At 35.1% G+C, this 15,905-nt stretch overlaps 2 pseudogenes; one reads left to right on the top strand and one right to left on the bottom strand.

Moving 5' to 3' along the window:
- The window catches only part of LOC126602694 (pentatricopeptide repeat-containing protein At1g31430-like), a 108,952-nt pseudogene that overhangs the window by 9,382 nt on the left and 83,665 nt on the right, over positions 1–15,905 (top strand).
- LOC126605457 (disease resistance protein RPV1-like) lies at positions 1,467–8,201 on the bottom strand (annotated as a pseudogene).

Genomic DNA, 15,905 nt, shown 5'->3' with positions numbered 1-15,905 from the left:
TTATTAAATATTTAGCCAAGAAGCCCAAGTTCCATGTTCTTATTTTTTGGTCAATGCATTTTTTGTACTTCTTATTAATTTGTTAAAGGTTTCCAAGTTAGGGCACCCATCAAATTATTATTAAGAGTTTTAATAAAATACTTTCGGTTGTTCATTTTTACCTTTTTTTTATAATATGCATTATACTTTTATTTGTCATTTTTCATTAAAATTAAAGTTTTTTTTTTTTTACTTTTCGTTAATTTTTCTTTATTACTTTTTTTTTTTGACATAGTGGTTTTTAGGATACAAACACTTATCAAGTGCAACAGTTACATGATCCATGTGATTGTGTATTTGTTTAATCAGATGATGTAGTGGACCCTTGAAGTAGAGAAAGGACTTGCCCACATCGAGTTTTCCAATGCCGGAAGCAACCATTTGTTTTCAGAGCCTTTGGATGCTTGGGAGAGGTTCGGGAAGGTGAAGGTTCATGGGTTTGTGGTAAAAACTGGAATTGGGTTTGATGTGTATTTGTGTGACTCGCTCATTGACATGGTTGAGAGTTTCAAGCAGGTGTTTGATGAAATGTCTGAGAGAAACAGGCTTTGTTGGAACGTTACGATCTCGAGGTATCTTAGGTGCAGGAGGTTTGAGGAGGCTTTGGATGTGTTTCGGGGATGTTATGTGAGAGCAACGAGAAGCCTGATGAAGCTACGGTTGTAAGCACCATTTCGGCTTGCACAGCGCTGAAAAATTTGGGGGTTGGTAAAAAAAATCATGAATATGTTAGAAGTGAACTTGGATTCACTGCTAGAACTGGAAATGCATAAATGTGGTTGTTTGAATGAAGGCCGGAGAATTTTTTATGAAATGCCGGTGAAAAACATGTTCTGTTGTACTAGTGTGGTATCTGGCTCTGTAAATTGTGTAGGTTTGGTGAGGCAAGAGAAGTGTTTTATGGGTATGTATGTACAATTCAATTATACTACCATTTTAACGAGGCGGGCGGCTCTATTCCAAGAGATGCAAACTAAAATGTTAGGGGATAAATTTACAGCGGTTGCTCTTCACAGGCTGTGCTCGGTTGGGAGCATTAGAGCAAGAGGAATGGATTCGCAGGTATATCGAATATAACAGAATTAAAACTGATGCAGTTGTTGGTACCGTGGTTATAGAAATGTATGCAAAATGTGGGAGCACGGACAAGTCTTTGGACTTCAATCATTTGTGGGCTTGCAAGGAATGGCAAGACAAGCAAAGCAATCGAGTTCTTCTTGAAAATGGTACAGATTGACATGAAGCCTGATGATTTCACCTTCATTGTTGTCTTAAGTGCTTGTGTTCACAGAGGGTTGGTAGATGAGGGTCGTGAGTTCTTCAACTCCATGAGAAAGATATATGAGAGATTGCGCCGAAGTTAGAGCACTATGGTTGCCAGATCGACCTTATTGGCCATGTTGGACTGTTAGAAGAAGCAGAGGAGCTGATAGAAAGGATTCCAAGTGAGATTATAGTCCTGATTTCTATATGTTTACATCCATCGTCAGTAACTGCACATTTCAATCTAAAATTTTGGTTTAGGACCAAAAAAGTCGAAGTATGATGCTAATAATTTGGTTCCACAAGAGAATATGAATATTTGTAAAGCATAGAACAATTAACAAGTGAACAACTAGTCAATATTGCAAATGAAATGTCTGTAAAACGAGGAACAAATCGTAATCAAATGTCCGACTAATGGAGCTGGGAAAATGAGAAAGACGCTGACGTGGTCTGCGGGAGAGTATAATGCAGGAATAGCAACTATTCAACCGATCTGGCAATGCTCTCTCTTCAAACCCTTTGCCTTTTCCGTTTGGGTTCATCTGTAGTAGTCGTCATTTGATTAGTGGGATGATGATCAGATGCGTCATGGCTTGGTCCTGCACTTGACTCATCATACAACCAATCTGGATGTGGTTCAGATTCATATCTATACACCCCATCATCCATACCATGCATATTTTCCTTCAAAGGTTTGTTCCATACTAGATTTACCCCTGTTTTCTTCACTCCAATACCCTCTATAAGAATAACAATCTTGTCCCCACCTTGCAAACTGAGCTTATCGTTCGATAATTGTCCCTGCCAAAAAAACCCCCTTTGCACACGACAGAGGCCCAGAGTGGCCTTCAAAGTAGTATGCTTGGTACAATTTACAACAGTAATGACAGGATGACAATAATTTTCTCCGATTTTCGAGTGAAGGAAGCAGAGAGTCAACACTTTAAAATTACGATCATCACACTGAGGAACATCAAAACTGACTCTATTGCCGTCTGCGACAATTTCGAACCAATCTGGAATATCATCGATCTTATTAAGAAAAATGCCACCATTTCTGCAAGAAGTCCATCCCTATAATATATATACAACGTAATATAGTAGTGTCAAATACTTGTACATGTTTGTTTGTGTTTGTGTGTGTGTGATAGAGAAAGACAAGAGTCTGAGACAGAGAGAGAGACCTGTGGGATTTTTTTTCTAAACTCAGCTGTGAGATTGGTGCACCCTTCCATACGAAGCATTGTCATGGAGTTTAATGATTCACCGAAGCCTAAACCTGGAACCTCTCTGATTTTGGGCGAATCCCATAGAGTCAGCTCTGTCATGTTTGACATGTGCAAAAAGTCTGGCATTGTTTCCAATGCAGGGCAAAAATATACTCCCAAGACTTCCAAATTTGTTGGTAAATCGGGGATTGCACGAAGATTCCTGCACCCCTCTATGCTCAATTTTACAAGATTTGAAAGACCACTGAGGCTAGGTAGGCTACGACCAGTGACTCCAAGACTCAACCTTTGCAAAGAAATTAGATGGCCAAGGTCGTTGGGGAATTGTTTTATGGCTGTATACGTTGCATCAAGATGTCTCAATGATACCATCTCCCCTAAGCCCTCGGGCAGTTCTCTTAATGAACAGCCTAACAGACGAAGAGTCTCAACAGATTTCAACTTACAGAATTCCGTTGGAAGATACCTAAGCTTATAGCAGAATTGAAAATCTACCCAAGTGAGTTTTTTAAGTTGACAGATGGATGGGTGAATCTTGGACAAACTATAACAGTCTAGAAAATTCAATTCTCCCAGATTTGGGATCCTTGAAAAGTCTGGTGACTCTTTTAACTCACGGGAACCAGCGAGATCAAGGATTTTCAAATTTTCGAGCCGCTGCAGAAACCCAAAAGAAAATATCATTCAAAATCCAAGAAGAATATGGCTTAAAAATAAAATCAGAGTGGGAATTAATTATAACCCGCCAGGGGTGATTGTACCTTGGAATTCGTCCATTTTCTGAGTTTGCTGAACTGCAGGTCAAGAGCAACAAGTTTAGGCTGATTAAAAAGGTGCTTGGGAATGTCCTTGAAAGGGAATCCCTGCCAGCACAACCATCTCAACTCTTTCGGAAAATGTTTGAAGCTTCCTGTGAGCTTTACATAGTTGAGCCTTAGCAATCTCAGTTTTTTCATATTGACAAATGCTTTTGTCCTGAACCTAGCCTTTTTTTTAGAGCTTGGCAAATCTAGAGAAAGTGCTTCAATTTCTTCAGTTCCCTGTTAGGTAAACAAAAGGACATATGAGTAATAAAAGGGTAATTTGCGTCTAAAAAATGATTTACTTACAAACAATTGTCATATAATCGGTTGGAAATCGATTTAATTGCTTCTATTTCCACGTGAAGGTTTATTGTACTTATAAATATATTTCTAAATATTATAAAATGTAAGCAGTTGCACTAGGAGATGATTTAGCGAGCACTAATATTAAACTTTATTGAGAAACTACTTACAGATTTATTTGACAACACGTCTATTACATCTTCAGGGTTCCACAGTCTACTCCATATTCCAGGTTGAGTAGGAGATTTTTCAGAAATGATTGTCTTGCCCATTTCTCGAATCAAATCATGCATATTCAGCTCGCCCCATTCAACAAGGCACCGTTCAAGGAGAACACGGATTCCTATTATTGGAAATAACCCACATTCATCTAATATTTTTGTGACATAATCCTTGTTCACATAACCCTGGCCGATTTCAAGAAAGAAACATATATCAAGGAATATAGCCTTCTCAATATCATCTTGCCCATCAAAGCTTATTCTTAGTTTTTTAATAATGTCTTCTTCATGTATTCTTTCCAATTTCTCCAGATAGCTTTCCCACTCTATTATTGGTCTGCCAATAAGAAAAGAGCCTAAAACTTGGAGTGCTAACGGCAGACCCCTACAATAAGAAACTACCTTCTTTGACAATTCAAGATATTCTTCATCAGGAGCTTCTTCTTCAAATGTATGCCAACTGAAAAGCTCAAGAGCTTCTTCTTCATTCATTCCCCAAGCTGGATATCTCATTTTCACTCTCAGTTGATTTAGTATATGCTCATCTCTTGTTGTTATGATAAGTATACTTCCTGGACCAAACCATTCACGATTTCCAGCTATTGCATTTAGTTGCTCCACTTTATCTACATTGTCAACAATGACAAGTACCCTTCTACGTTGGAGGTGTTGTCTTATAACAGTGATCCCTGCAGCAACGCTACTAATAATTTGAGGGTTGGCATGTTGTAAGATGTCAGAAATAAATTTTCGTTGCAAACAGAGCAGACCATGTTGGCTTGTACCATGGTGGCAAACATCTTCAAGGAAGCATTTGAATTGGAAGCTATGATGAATTTTGTTATAAATGGCTTTGGCAACAGTTGTTTTGCCCAATCCACCCATCCCCCAAATTCCAACCATTTTAACGTCATCTAATCCACCACTTGAAAGATCTTTGTAATCGGTTGAACACGAGAGTCGATTCCAACCGGGTATTTGGCCACGTGTAATTCATCTGTGCTGGGAAGCAATTCCCTAATATTCTTCTCAACAATTCTCCTAATAAGCTTTGCTTCATGCCTGAAAATTCAATTAGTCAGCATTAACTCAATGAAGGATTACTAGAAGCTATCACCTTCACTCAATTAGTAAACATGTACGACATGGAGGGTGAGAATATAGCCCGACTTCTTAGACTTCCAATAAAGGTTTAAGAAATTATGGTCTAGGATTTGTGAAAAAAAATAGAACCAGGGAAGATTTGGAAGAAAGACACTGTAGTCTGTTGAGTTGAATTTGTGGCTCTATTCCGATCGGCCCATCTGTTTAGTTCCTTTTGTTTGGACCATGTGCTTGCCACGTGAGTGGCTTGGGTATTTGCAGCAGCTAGTATATAAGGCATGTGATGCTTTATTGTTTAGGAAAAAGGCTTGAAAACTTTGAGTTTTAATGATAAGAACAAAATAAAGGGTAAAGTGAATAGTACCAGGATTGACTTTTTAGTGTAAAAATGTAGTTTTTCGTTAAAGTGAACAGTACCGGATGCTTTTCGTTAAAATTCCCTTGTTGTTTCGGTTGGTGAGGGACATTGAGTCCAGCCGACACCTTTAGAGGAGAAAGAAAGCTGTTGTTCTTGTGGTTTTTTGGACAGTTACTCATTCAAAGATATTGGTGGTATTTTGTGGCTTTTAGGAGAAAAGATTTGGTATGTACTTTCTTATTCTCCAATTGTTTTTTGTTTGAGTGAAAGCTATTAGGTGTATGTGGGATTTGGAGTTTGAGAGCTAAAACTATATTTGTAATCTTCGTTTTGATTAATAGTGAAGTTTTCTCTCCTTCTCCGACTGGATATAGGCTTAAGCCGAACAAGTACAAATCTTTATGTCATTTTGATTTGTTCGTTCTTGTCCTCTTTTTCCGTATTAATTTATTGGTTTCACATTTAGCACTTCCGCACAATATGATGTTTCTCATTGGTGCAATTATATACGGACAAGGATTGTCTGCCCTCCTAGTTATGGTGCCCTTTCATGCCCTCGTATTTTATGCGGCCACGGTTAAGCAACGTTAATATTTTATATTTTTATTATTTTTTGTCTTATTATCTCATTAAAAAATTAATATAAAATATTGACGTGGCTTAACCGTGACCGCACAAAATAGGAGGGCATGGAAGGGCACCACAACTATGAGGGCAGACAATCCTTGTCCATTATATACATATACAAGTCGACTAAACTAGTATATATCAATTTGATACACAGATTTCAACCTAAAATCAACTTGCGATATATAGGAGAGAGATGCCCAATATCAGTTAAACCACAAATAACCTTATTTTTTCGATGCTTGGACTTGGAGTAATGTATATGTAACTTTCAATGCCAAAAATTTCATTTTAGTAACATTATTAAATTTCATTTTAGTAACATTATTTTTTTATGTCAAATTTGTAAGTCATGAGATGTGTCACCAGTAAAAATTTAATCATAAAAAATCACATCATATGATTTATAAAAGGGGAATTTTGATTTAGGTGCTTAATTTTTAAATTTGTTAGACCAAACACATCCCTAGCTTCTAAACTTTTTTCTAAAGTACTTTCTACAATTTTTGTGCCACATTTTAAAACTGTCTTCTTTCTAAGATACAAAAATAATATCCAAAGCTCCTAAATCTAGACTTCTTTATACCAAAATTATTATTAGTATTAATCCAAATTAAATTATTAAGTTATCAAACAATTAATGATGCCACTTAATACTACTGTTTAGTGTTATTTCGCCTCACTTGTAATTAAGGTCTTAGATTCGAGCCTTACCAAAAGCAAATTCGAACAAAATTATTATGGCTAACTCTATATAAGGCCTAACACTCCCCATCTTTTAGTGTAGATAATATTGAATGTGTTTAAAAAAGTTATCAATTAATAATATGTTCAAAAAAAAAAAACTAAATGTACCTAAAACTAAAATCAAACGTATCTAGTTAAACGTACTAATCAACAATATGTACAAAAATTAATATACCAAAAACTAAAAACAAGCGTACCAATCCATAGTATGAAATAAAATCATAGTATGAAAATTAATAATAAACGTATCTGTGATTCATATTGAATATAATCAGAAATCTAGGAATTCTAATCGTAAACATATCAATAATGTATACAAATAATTCTCTCAATAAAATGTATGCATAATAATTTAAAAAATATAAACATCCACCATTTTCGTTATCTTGATTATAAGATTATATTTGAATTTTAGGAGAAAGAATCTTTTGTACGAATTTTTTTTTAAATGACTGGATAAATATTTTGAATGAAAAAGGAAAAACCATGATTATCTCTTAAAAAGGAGCCCACAGCTTCTAAAATACTTTAGTTAGCAGGAAATTTCAATAATAATTTCGAAAATTATAATAATAGTTTTAATTTGATAATAGAAAAATGCTAATGTGGCCTAATGTACGTAAGCGTCTTAATCAAAATCCTTAAAAACCCAGATGTTTGATTAAAACAACTTTAAAATTAGGAGTTAAAATCTATTTAAGCATTTCTAAAAATATGTTTTAAATAGATAGCCTCCCTATCATTAACCATATTTTATCTTGAAAATCTTGATGTTTCAGTGAAGCTATTTTTCCTGTGTGCTATTTTGCCTAACAACCATTCATTAAAATGTTTCAAAATGTGAAAAAGCCGAATAGATAGCAGCAGTAGTATTAAACTAATCGAGTATTGAATGACTTCAAAGTCTAATGAAAAGATTACCCGTTTTGAAGATGGTGGCCGGACAATTCTGCAGCTTGAGTAAGAGCCCTTCTCCACTGCTGTACTCTTTCTTCCTTAGCTTCACGTTCTTTGTCATTTCTCTCTTCACGGATGCTATCTTCGTGCTTCTGAAATGCTTCGGCTAAATAACCCTCCTGCTTCCTCACAAGTGAAGGTTCAACATCATAAAAGATTGGCAAAACCACTCGCTCCAGTTTTTCTCTGCACTCCATGATCTTGACCAGCTCGTCGAGACACCAACTCGAATCCGCATACCTCTTTGAGAACACAATGATAGAGATCCTCGAATCTTCGATTGCTTGGAACAGTTCCTCTCTTATTTGTTTCCCTCTTTTCAGACCGTCGTCAATAAAGACCTCGTAGCCTGTGTCTTTTAATGCCACATGGAGGTGTCCTGTGAAGCCATTGCGTGTATCTTCGCCTCTAAAACTCAGAAACACGTCGTGCTTCCAGAGTTTTGAGGAGGAGGGTTCTTGGGATGTCATGGTGGTATTACTTTTTACTGCACTACATTGGTTCCAATCGAGGGAAAAAAGATGGCAGTGGTTTTTTTGTGTTGCAAATTAGAGTATATATAGTACTGAAGGGACACTTTTTGGTTCTTTCCAGGAAGTGTCCGCTCCTAATCTTTAGCTCTTTCCAAGAAGCATCCGCCCCAAATTTTTGAAGAAAACCAAGAACGTTCCCAGTGAAAACCCACTATGTCCGTGGCCACACGATCTGATCACTGACGTATCCGTAATCGAAATCAATTTATAAAATTGAATTCCGATTACGGAATATATCTTTGTTTACGTAGTCTTAGGAATCAAAATACATATGGGGTCCACACGAATTAAGGAATCCAACTCCTAATTTTGGAGGAATTTGACTCCTTGACACTTGAGGAATCCGGAATGGATTTCTTCTATCAATTATGCCCTCACTTGTTTCTTATTATCCTAACATTGTCCTTCATTTGACACTCATTATGCCATCTTTTAATAAATAAATAAAACCTATTTATATATTTTTATATAGATGAATTTTATTATATAAATTTAATTAAGAATTTAATTTAATTAATTAGTATGAAAATAATTTATTTATGTAAGGGCAATTTAGTAATCAACCTAGTTTTCATTTCAATTGAAGTGAATTAGTAAACAACTCATATGGACTCAACATTATTTCTACTCCGATTCCAGACAGTTTTAGTAAACAACTTTAACAGGAATCTGATTCTGATTCCACCTAATTTCAATTCCTCTTCAATCCAATTCTTCTTCAATCCAATTCCTCTTCAATTCAACTCCTCTCAATTTGATTACGGATTAATAAACGCGTCATGAACGTCTAACATTGAAGTTTCGGAAAAAGATTCGGAGAAAAACAGCTTTTAAGATGAAGCCGCGTGCAACAGTGTTCACACGCTTTCCAGCGAATATCTACCATCGGCACGTCGGACCGAAAGTCCTCGGAGTCAAAAAGGTGTCTGGATTGATGTAGCTAAATTGAGATTACTTATACCACATTTTTATATTATATTTATATTATTTTTTTAATAAAAATGAGATTTCTATGTATTGGTTAATTATAAAGTCTATCTTTATTAAATAAGTGATGCAAATGTGGCAAATTTAGCTTTACTCTTGAGATTAATGAAAGGATAATACTTGCATTCTCACTAAGGATGCACGTATTCCTACATTTACAAATAACATATCTTGATTGTATAAACTTAGCAATTGAAACTATTCAATTTCTTAATCACCATTTGAAGATCACTTGTACAAAAAAATATTCAAATTGAAAATCTTTTAATCATTCAAACGTATTAAATAAATAAACAGTTAATCATGAATATGTTACTTTATATCTATACCGTTAAATTATACTATATATTTTAATAACTATCTGATCTCCGATTCAAAAAAAATTATAACGGTCATCTTTAGAATTTTAAGTGAGATACTCAAGTGAAGTCTCCTCTCAAAAGCAAAGCACATTAGTCAACCAAGACAATAGTCGTCCCGTAAGGCCATCTTCAACCGAGGGCTGGCCAGAGGACTTGTTTTAGCCCTCTGGCCCTCCAAGATATTAATATTTTAATGAATATTACATGACCATATTTGTCTCTGTCTCCAACAGAAGGCCAAAGGGCCAGATGACTCGTTTTAGCCCTATCACAAAAAACCGTATCCAACCGAGGGCCAAACATAATTTATTATTTGAAGACTACAACTTAAATTTTGTTTAAGTTTTATGTTGGTTAATATTATTTAATGTTGTTTCATATTGTTTAATGTTGTTTAATGTTACTTAATTTAAATTAATGTTGTATAATGGCTTAGGAAGTTATAGGAAAAAAATAAAATTAAAAAAAAATATATGAAACAAATTTTGTGAAATAGAAGTTATAGGAAAAAAAATAGAATTTAAAATAAAATGAAACAAGTTTTGTGAAATAGAAGTTATAGGAAAAAAATGGAATTTAAAAAAAAATATATGAAACAAATTTTGTAAAATAAAAGTTATATGAAAAAAAATATGAAAAATATAAATTATAGGAAAAATTTTGTAAATAAAAAAAATAAAACTGTTAAAAAAAATCAAAGCATTCATGTCGGTTCTAATCGACATGAATACGTTCATATTATTTAGTATAACTGACAATAATACATTTATACTAAATAATATGAACGTATTCCTGTCAGTTAGAACTGGATTTTCATTTTTTCTGGCCAACCCCGGGCTGGGTAGTAGGCTGCATGCAGCCAGCCCTTTCTGATTCCATGGGGCCCTCTCATATTCCACAGCCCTATGGCTTAACCCTCGGTTGGATACGATTTTCGACCCTCTGGCCCTCTGGACCATTCGATTGGAGATGACCTAACCCTTTCGACATAGTAATAGAACAGTGTAAAAGTGGAAGCCGCTTTTTGAAGAAAAGCAAGGTAGTTTCCAGTGAAAAACCACTGAGGCCAGGCCCCACGATCTGAATACTGGACGGCAAAGATTGAATATTCGGAGAAATCTGCCTTAAGAGAAAATGTCATGATCAATCGGAAAACTGAGTTTCTACCAAGGGTAAGGGAAAGAGGAAGGAAGGAGGAAAGAAACCAGCACAGAATTGCAGAGTCTACTACATTATCTTCACCTACAAACTAAAGACATCCAAGGTTGAATTTAGAGGTTTCGCATGGGATTTATTTTTCTTTGTCTAACTTGGAGTGTTTCATCTTCTACTTGTTTAATATAAGGGTTAAGTATATATAAGACCATTATCCTAATCAATTATTAGGTTTAATCCTAGATGCTTTGCTTATCTATTTAGGTCCGTTGATGTCCAATTCAACTAACCAACTTTTTTTTTATGGCCTTTATTTAAGGATGTGTTTCTGCAATTTGCTTCAATAGCATCTATATAATTCACTGTTCTTTTAGTGTTATATTTGTATTTGTAGTTTGGTATGTAGAAATTGGAGAAAAATCATTAGGTTTTAATAAAAAGCAGGGTTAAAAAGGTGAGGGTGTCAGGATAGATGCAGTTCAAATTTAGATACAAAAGTTACTTTTATTATATTTTTATGTCAAATTTGTATCACATTTTAAAAAAGATGAAATTCACATGTATTAGTGAGTCATGCTTCTATTAGAAATGTGGTACAAATGTGGCATGAAAAATATGGTAAGTGTAGGTTACTCTTGAGATTAATGAAAGGATAGTACTTGCATCCCCATGAAGGGATGCGCATATTCTTACATTTGCAAATAACATATTTTGAGTATATAAATTCAATGATTGAAATCATTCAATTTCTTAATCATCATTTTAAGGTCACTCATACAAAAAATCATTTGAATCGAAAATTGTTTAATCATCCAAACGTATCAAATAAATGAACGGTTCATTATGAATGTATTACTTGATATCTACACCGTTGATTTGTTCTATACATTTCAACGATTAAATGATCTCTAATTCAAATGATCTTTTATAGCGGTTTAAATGAAGATTAAGAATTTGAATAATTCCGATTATGAAATTTGAATGATGAATATACATTCTTTGCTTAATGAATAATGAGCTCATCCTTCGAGCAAGCCCACCCCTAAGAGCAAGTCCACCGGAGTGGACTTTGCCCAGGACCCACCACAAAAACAGGGCCAGCACCCTGTCAATTAAGTCCACCCCTTCATTTGACTGGTACCCAGCTCGAGCTGGGCTCTGGACTAGCCCAAAAGAGACTGAGACAGAAGCCGGGCAGTTGGCCTGGCGCGTGCGCTTCACGCAGTCGTGGCGCGAGTGCCCGACAAGGTTTCAGAGCACGGGCCCGCGTGTAGGCGCACTCAGTCCCCCTTCCCCGAGTTGGCGACGTGGCTTCCTTTATGTCGTTGGATTTCCAACGGCTAGTTTTCTAGACCGTTGGATTTCCAACGGTAAAAAAAAATTTAAATTTTACTTTTAAAATAGACCGTTGGATCAAAGATCAACGGTTCAGGTTTTTTTCACAAAAAGTAAATAAAAAAAAAGCCCAACGGTCATAAATATGACCGTTGGCCACGTGGCAACTCCCTAGCTCTTGGATTTGAATATTTTTCAAATCCAACGGTCCAGATTAATTAACTATATTAAAATTCATTAAAAATTATTAAAAAATATAGAAAAAATATTAAAAAATACAGAAAATTTTGAAAAATGTTAATTTTTTTCCTATAATTACCTAACCCTCATCTTCTACCTTTACACCACATTTCAATATTTTCTACACTTTCTATACTATCTACATTTCAATATTTTCTACACTTTAAGAGAAAAAAATGTCTTCGTGGAAGCTCATTGAAGATGTTACGTTGTGTGAATGTTGGGTTCACACTACTCATGACCCGATTACGAGTAATCAGATGGATAAGCGAGAAATGTAGAGTAAAATTACGAAAGCATTTTGCGATGTACATGGAGAAAACGCCAGAACTAGTCAAGGTCTTCAAGGTCATTGGAAAAAACTCAACGCATCCTTTACTTGTTGGAAAAACGCCATCTCTCATGCTTCCGGTAACCTCCGTAGTGGGACAAGACCTAGAACATGAAAAGCATCATCTTTTTGCACAAAGTATGGATCATGGTTGTAAATATCACTCATGATTTTATTGAACAAATTTCGTTGCATTCTAAAACGACGTCTGAAAATATGATCAGGGAATATGCTATTGGGAATAAAATAATCTTCCAATAGATTTTTACCTCGTTTTTCCCTTTTTCTATCAAGATTTGCAACACGTCTTGGTTTGTCTATCTGACCCACGACTTCCATGACACGGCGGGAATGTGAGGCCTTCTGCCTTCTATGGTGATCATCCTCATCCTCCTCCATGAAGAAAGCCTCATCTCCACCTCCACCTTCCTCGAGATTGGCCAATTTTGCCTGTTGTGCCAACAACCTTTGTTGTTGCTCCTGCAACTGTTTATACACCCTTCTTGAAGAAGACATTGTAATAAGAACTCAAGATTTGAAAACGATGAACAAGGATTCTGAGCTAAAAAGAAGGATTGAGCTTGGTGTGAGGATGGATATAGGGATGTAGGGTTTATATGGACAAAAAAAAAAAGAAAGGATGAGGTTCTTGACAATGCCACGTGGCACTCCGTGATTGGTTGAAAATCTTATCGAAATCTTGGCTAAATTATTGTAAACCGGAAGTGACACGTGGCGTGTCGGGATTGGTCGAAATTATTATCGGAAATATATCCACAAAATAGTACGTTCGGATAATGACACGTGACATGACGTGATTGGTTGAAAATCTTATCGAAATCTTGGCTAAATTATTGTAAAACGGAAGTGACACGTGGCGTGTCGGGATTTGTTGAAAATCTTAGCGGAAATCTATTCACAAAATAGTACGTTCAGATAATGACACGTGGCGTGACGAGATTGGTTAAAAATCCTATTCGAAATTAAAAATAATTTATTTTTTTATTCTTTTAGAAAAAAATTAAAAATATTTTAAATGGGCTGGGTGCCAGCGCATTTTGTAGGGATGGAGATCGTTTGTGCCAGCGCATTTTTTCACTAGGTGCCAGCGCATTTTTTTAGGGGTGGAGATGTCTTGGCCTATTAATGTTCATTGGAGTCTGTTACTGTTCATTTGAGTGGATAAATGCGTTGGGTGCTGGCCCAAAGTCCTTAGGGGTGGACTTGCTCTAAAGACTTTGCGCTAGCACCCAGCGCATTTATCTACTCAAGTGAACAGTAATATACTGGAGTGAACAGTAATAGGCCAAGGCATCTCCACCCCTAAAAAAATACGCTAGCACCCAACGCATTTATTTGGTGTGTTTTTTTTTTTTTTAAGTTTATTTCGGATAAGATTTTTAACCAATTTCGGATAAAATTTCAAATAAACTTAAAAAAAAATACACAGTAAAATAAAATTACATACTCATCAAATAAACTTAAAAAAAACACACTAAAATAAAATTACATAAACTCATCAAATGAACTATAAAAAAAAACACACTAAAATGAAATTACATAAACTCATCTAATACACTTTATTCTTCAACCACAAACTTTATTATTTATAGAAAAAAAATAACATTTTTAAAAAATTTCTGTATTTTTTAATAATTTTTCTGTATTTTTTAATAATTTTTAATATAGTTAATTAATATAAACCGTTGGATTTGAAAAATATTCAAATCCAAGAGCCAGGGAGTTGCCACGTGGCCACTTGCCCAGTTTCTTGGTCAGTCAGTTTTGAGCTAGCCCAGAGACCAACATGGGCTGGGCCCCAGGCTGTTGCGTCGACTGGAGATAATGGACAAAGTGCTGGGCTGTTTTTTGGACTGAGTGCTGGGTAATGTCTACTCCGGTGGACTTGCTCTTCAAAGTAAGAATGCAAGTATTATCGTTACTAGAATTGTCCATGAGTTTATTGTTGGCTATCCCTCTCACCCAGGAATGAGACAGATGTACATTATGTTGCAAAGTTTGATAATGCCTTTATTATTGGGTTTAGATGAGATAACGGTTACAAAGAGAAAACCTAGGTCGAATTGGATTGTAATAAATGATTAGATGTTCTTAAAATTTCATTGCTCCGATCTATGATCCTATTTTATTTGATAATCATTTCGTTATTTTTTTTTATTTTTTATTTTGCTAGTCAGAGCATATTTTCGCTATGCTAGTTTCTTTGGCAGCCCTGGCTACCGATACAGTTACCATGCTTACCAGCTTTTGTCTATAGGACATAATCACGCTTATAAATTGAAACTATAGCATCGGGTTTTGGAAACCCACATTTTACTGGTTGAACTAAGGGGTGGTTTGGGAGTGAGGTGATTAAAAAAAAAGCACCCATGAAAAAAAGCTGTGAGAGTTTTAGGTGTTTGGTAAACTGAAAAAAAAAACTTATTTTGGAAGCTGCTGTGAGAATAAGCTGAAATCAAAGGAAAAAGCCAAAGCTGCTATTTGCAGCTTTGGAAAACTGGCTTTTTTTTCAAAGCACACGGAGCTACAGTGCTCCTTTAATGAAAATACCCACTATCAGATTGCTTTTTTTTTTCCAAAAACACTTTTACAAAAAAATTTACCAAACACTCTGCTAATTTATTTCATGACCGCTTATTCTCACAGCACAGCTACTTATTCTCACATCAGTTTTTTTTCAAAGTACAGCAATACCAAACCAGCCCTAAGAGAACTTTCTTATCACAATATATACAAGGAATGATGATCCACACACAAATGAAAATAAAAAACCAAAAGCGATTTGAATTTGATTTCACTTTTCGTTTTCTCTTTCGTTCCTTCTTCCCATGATCGCATCATCCTTTTACATTGCTCACTTATATCATATACTTTTCCTCCATCTCTAAGAACAAATAAAATTTAAAAATAAAAAATAAAATAGTTATCAAATTGACCGATATTTTGACTTTAATTACAACAAAAAAAGTCTGAACTATGCTCTTAAATATCTGGTTCCACAAGAGAATAATATTTTTTGTATCTTCTCAATTATTAATATTCCATTGGACGACTTGCTACCACTTGAGGCTGCATACTAATACCATATGAAGGCAAGATTATTCAATACTAATCCTTGAAAATGAAATTCAAGAAATTTAATCATTTGGCCTGTTGTTATTCCTTCTACAAAACTCAGTTTTAGACTTTATAAGTTAATAGAATTGATAGACTCATCATTTATCAACCAAATTTGCTTTCAAATTTCAAAGACGATTAATAAATGATATTAGAAATAAATAATGTTA

This window comes from Malus sylvestris, chromosome 15, assembly GCF_916048215.2.
Source record: "Malus sylvestris chromosome 15, drMalSylv7.2, whole genome shotgun sequence".
Lineage (NCBI taxonomy): Eukaryota > Viridiplantae > Streptophyta > Magnoliopsida > Rosales > Rosaceae > Malus > Malus sylvestris.
This window is presented reverse-complemented; position numbering and strand designations above follow the sequence as displayed.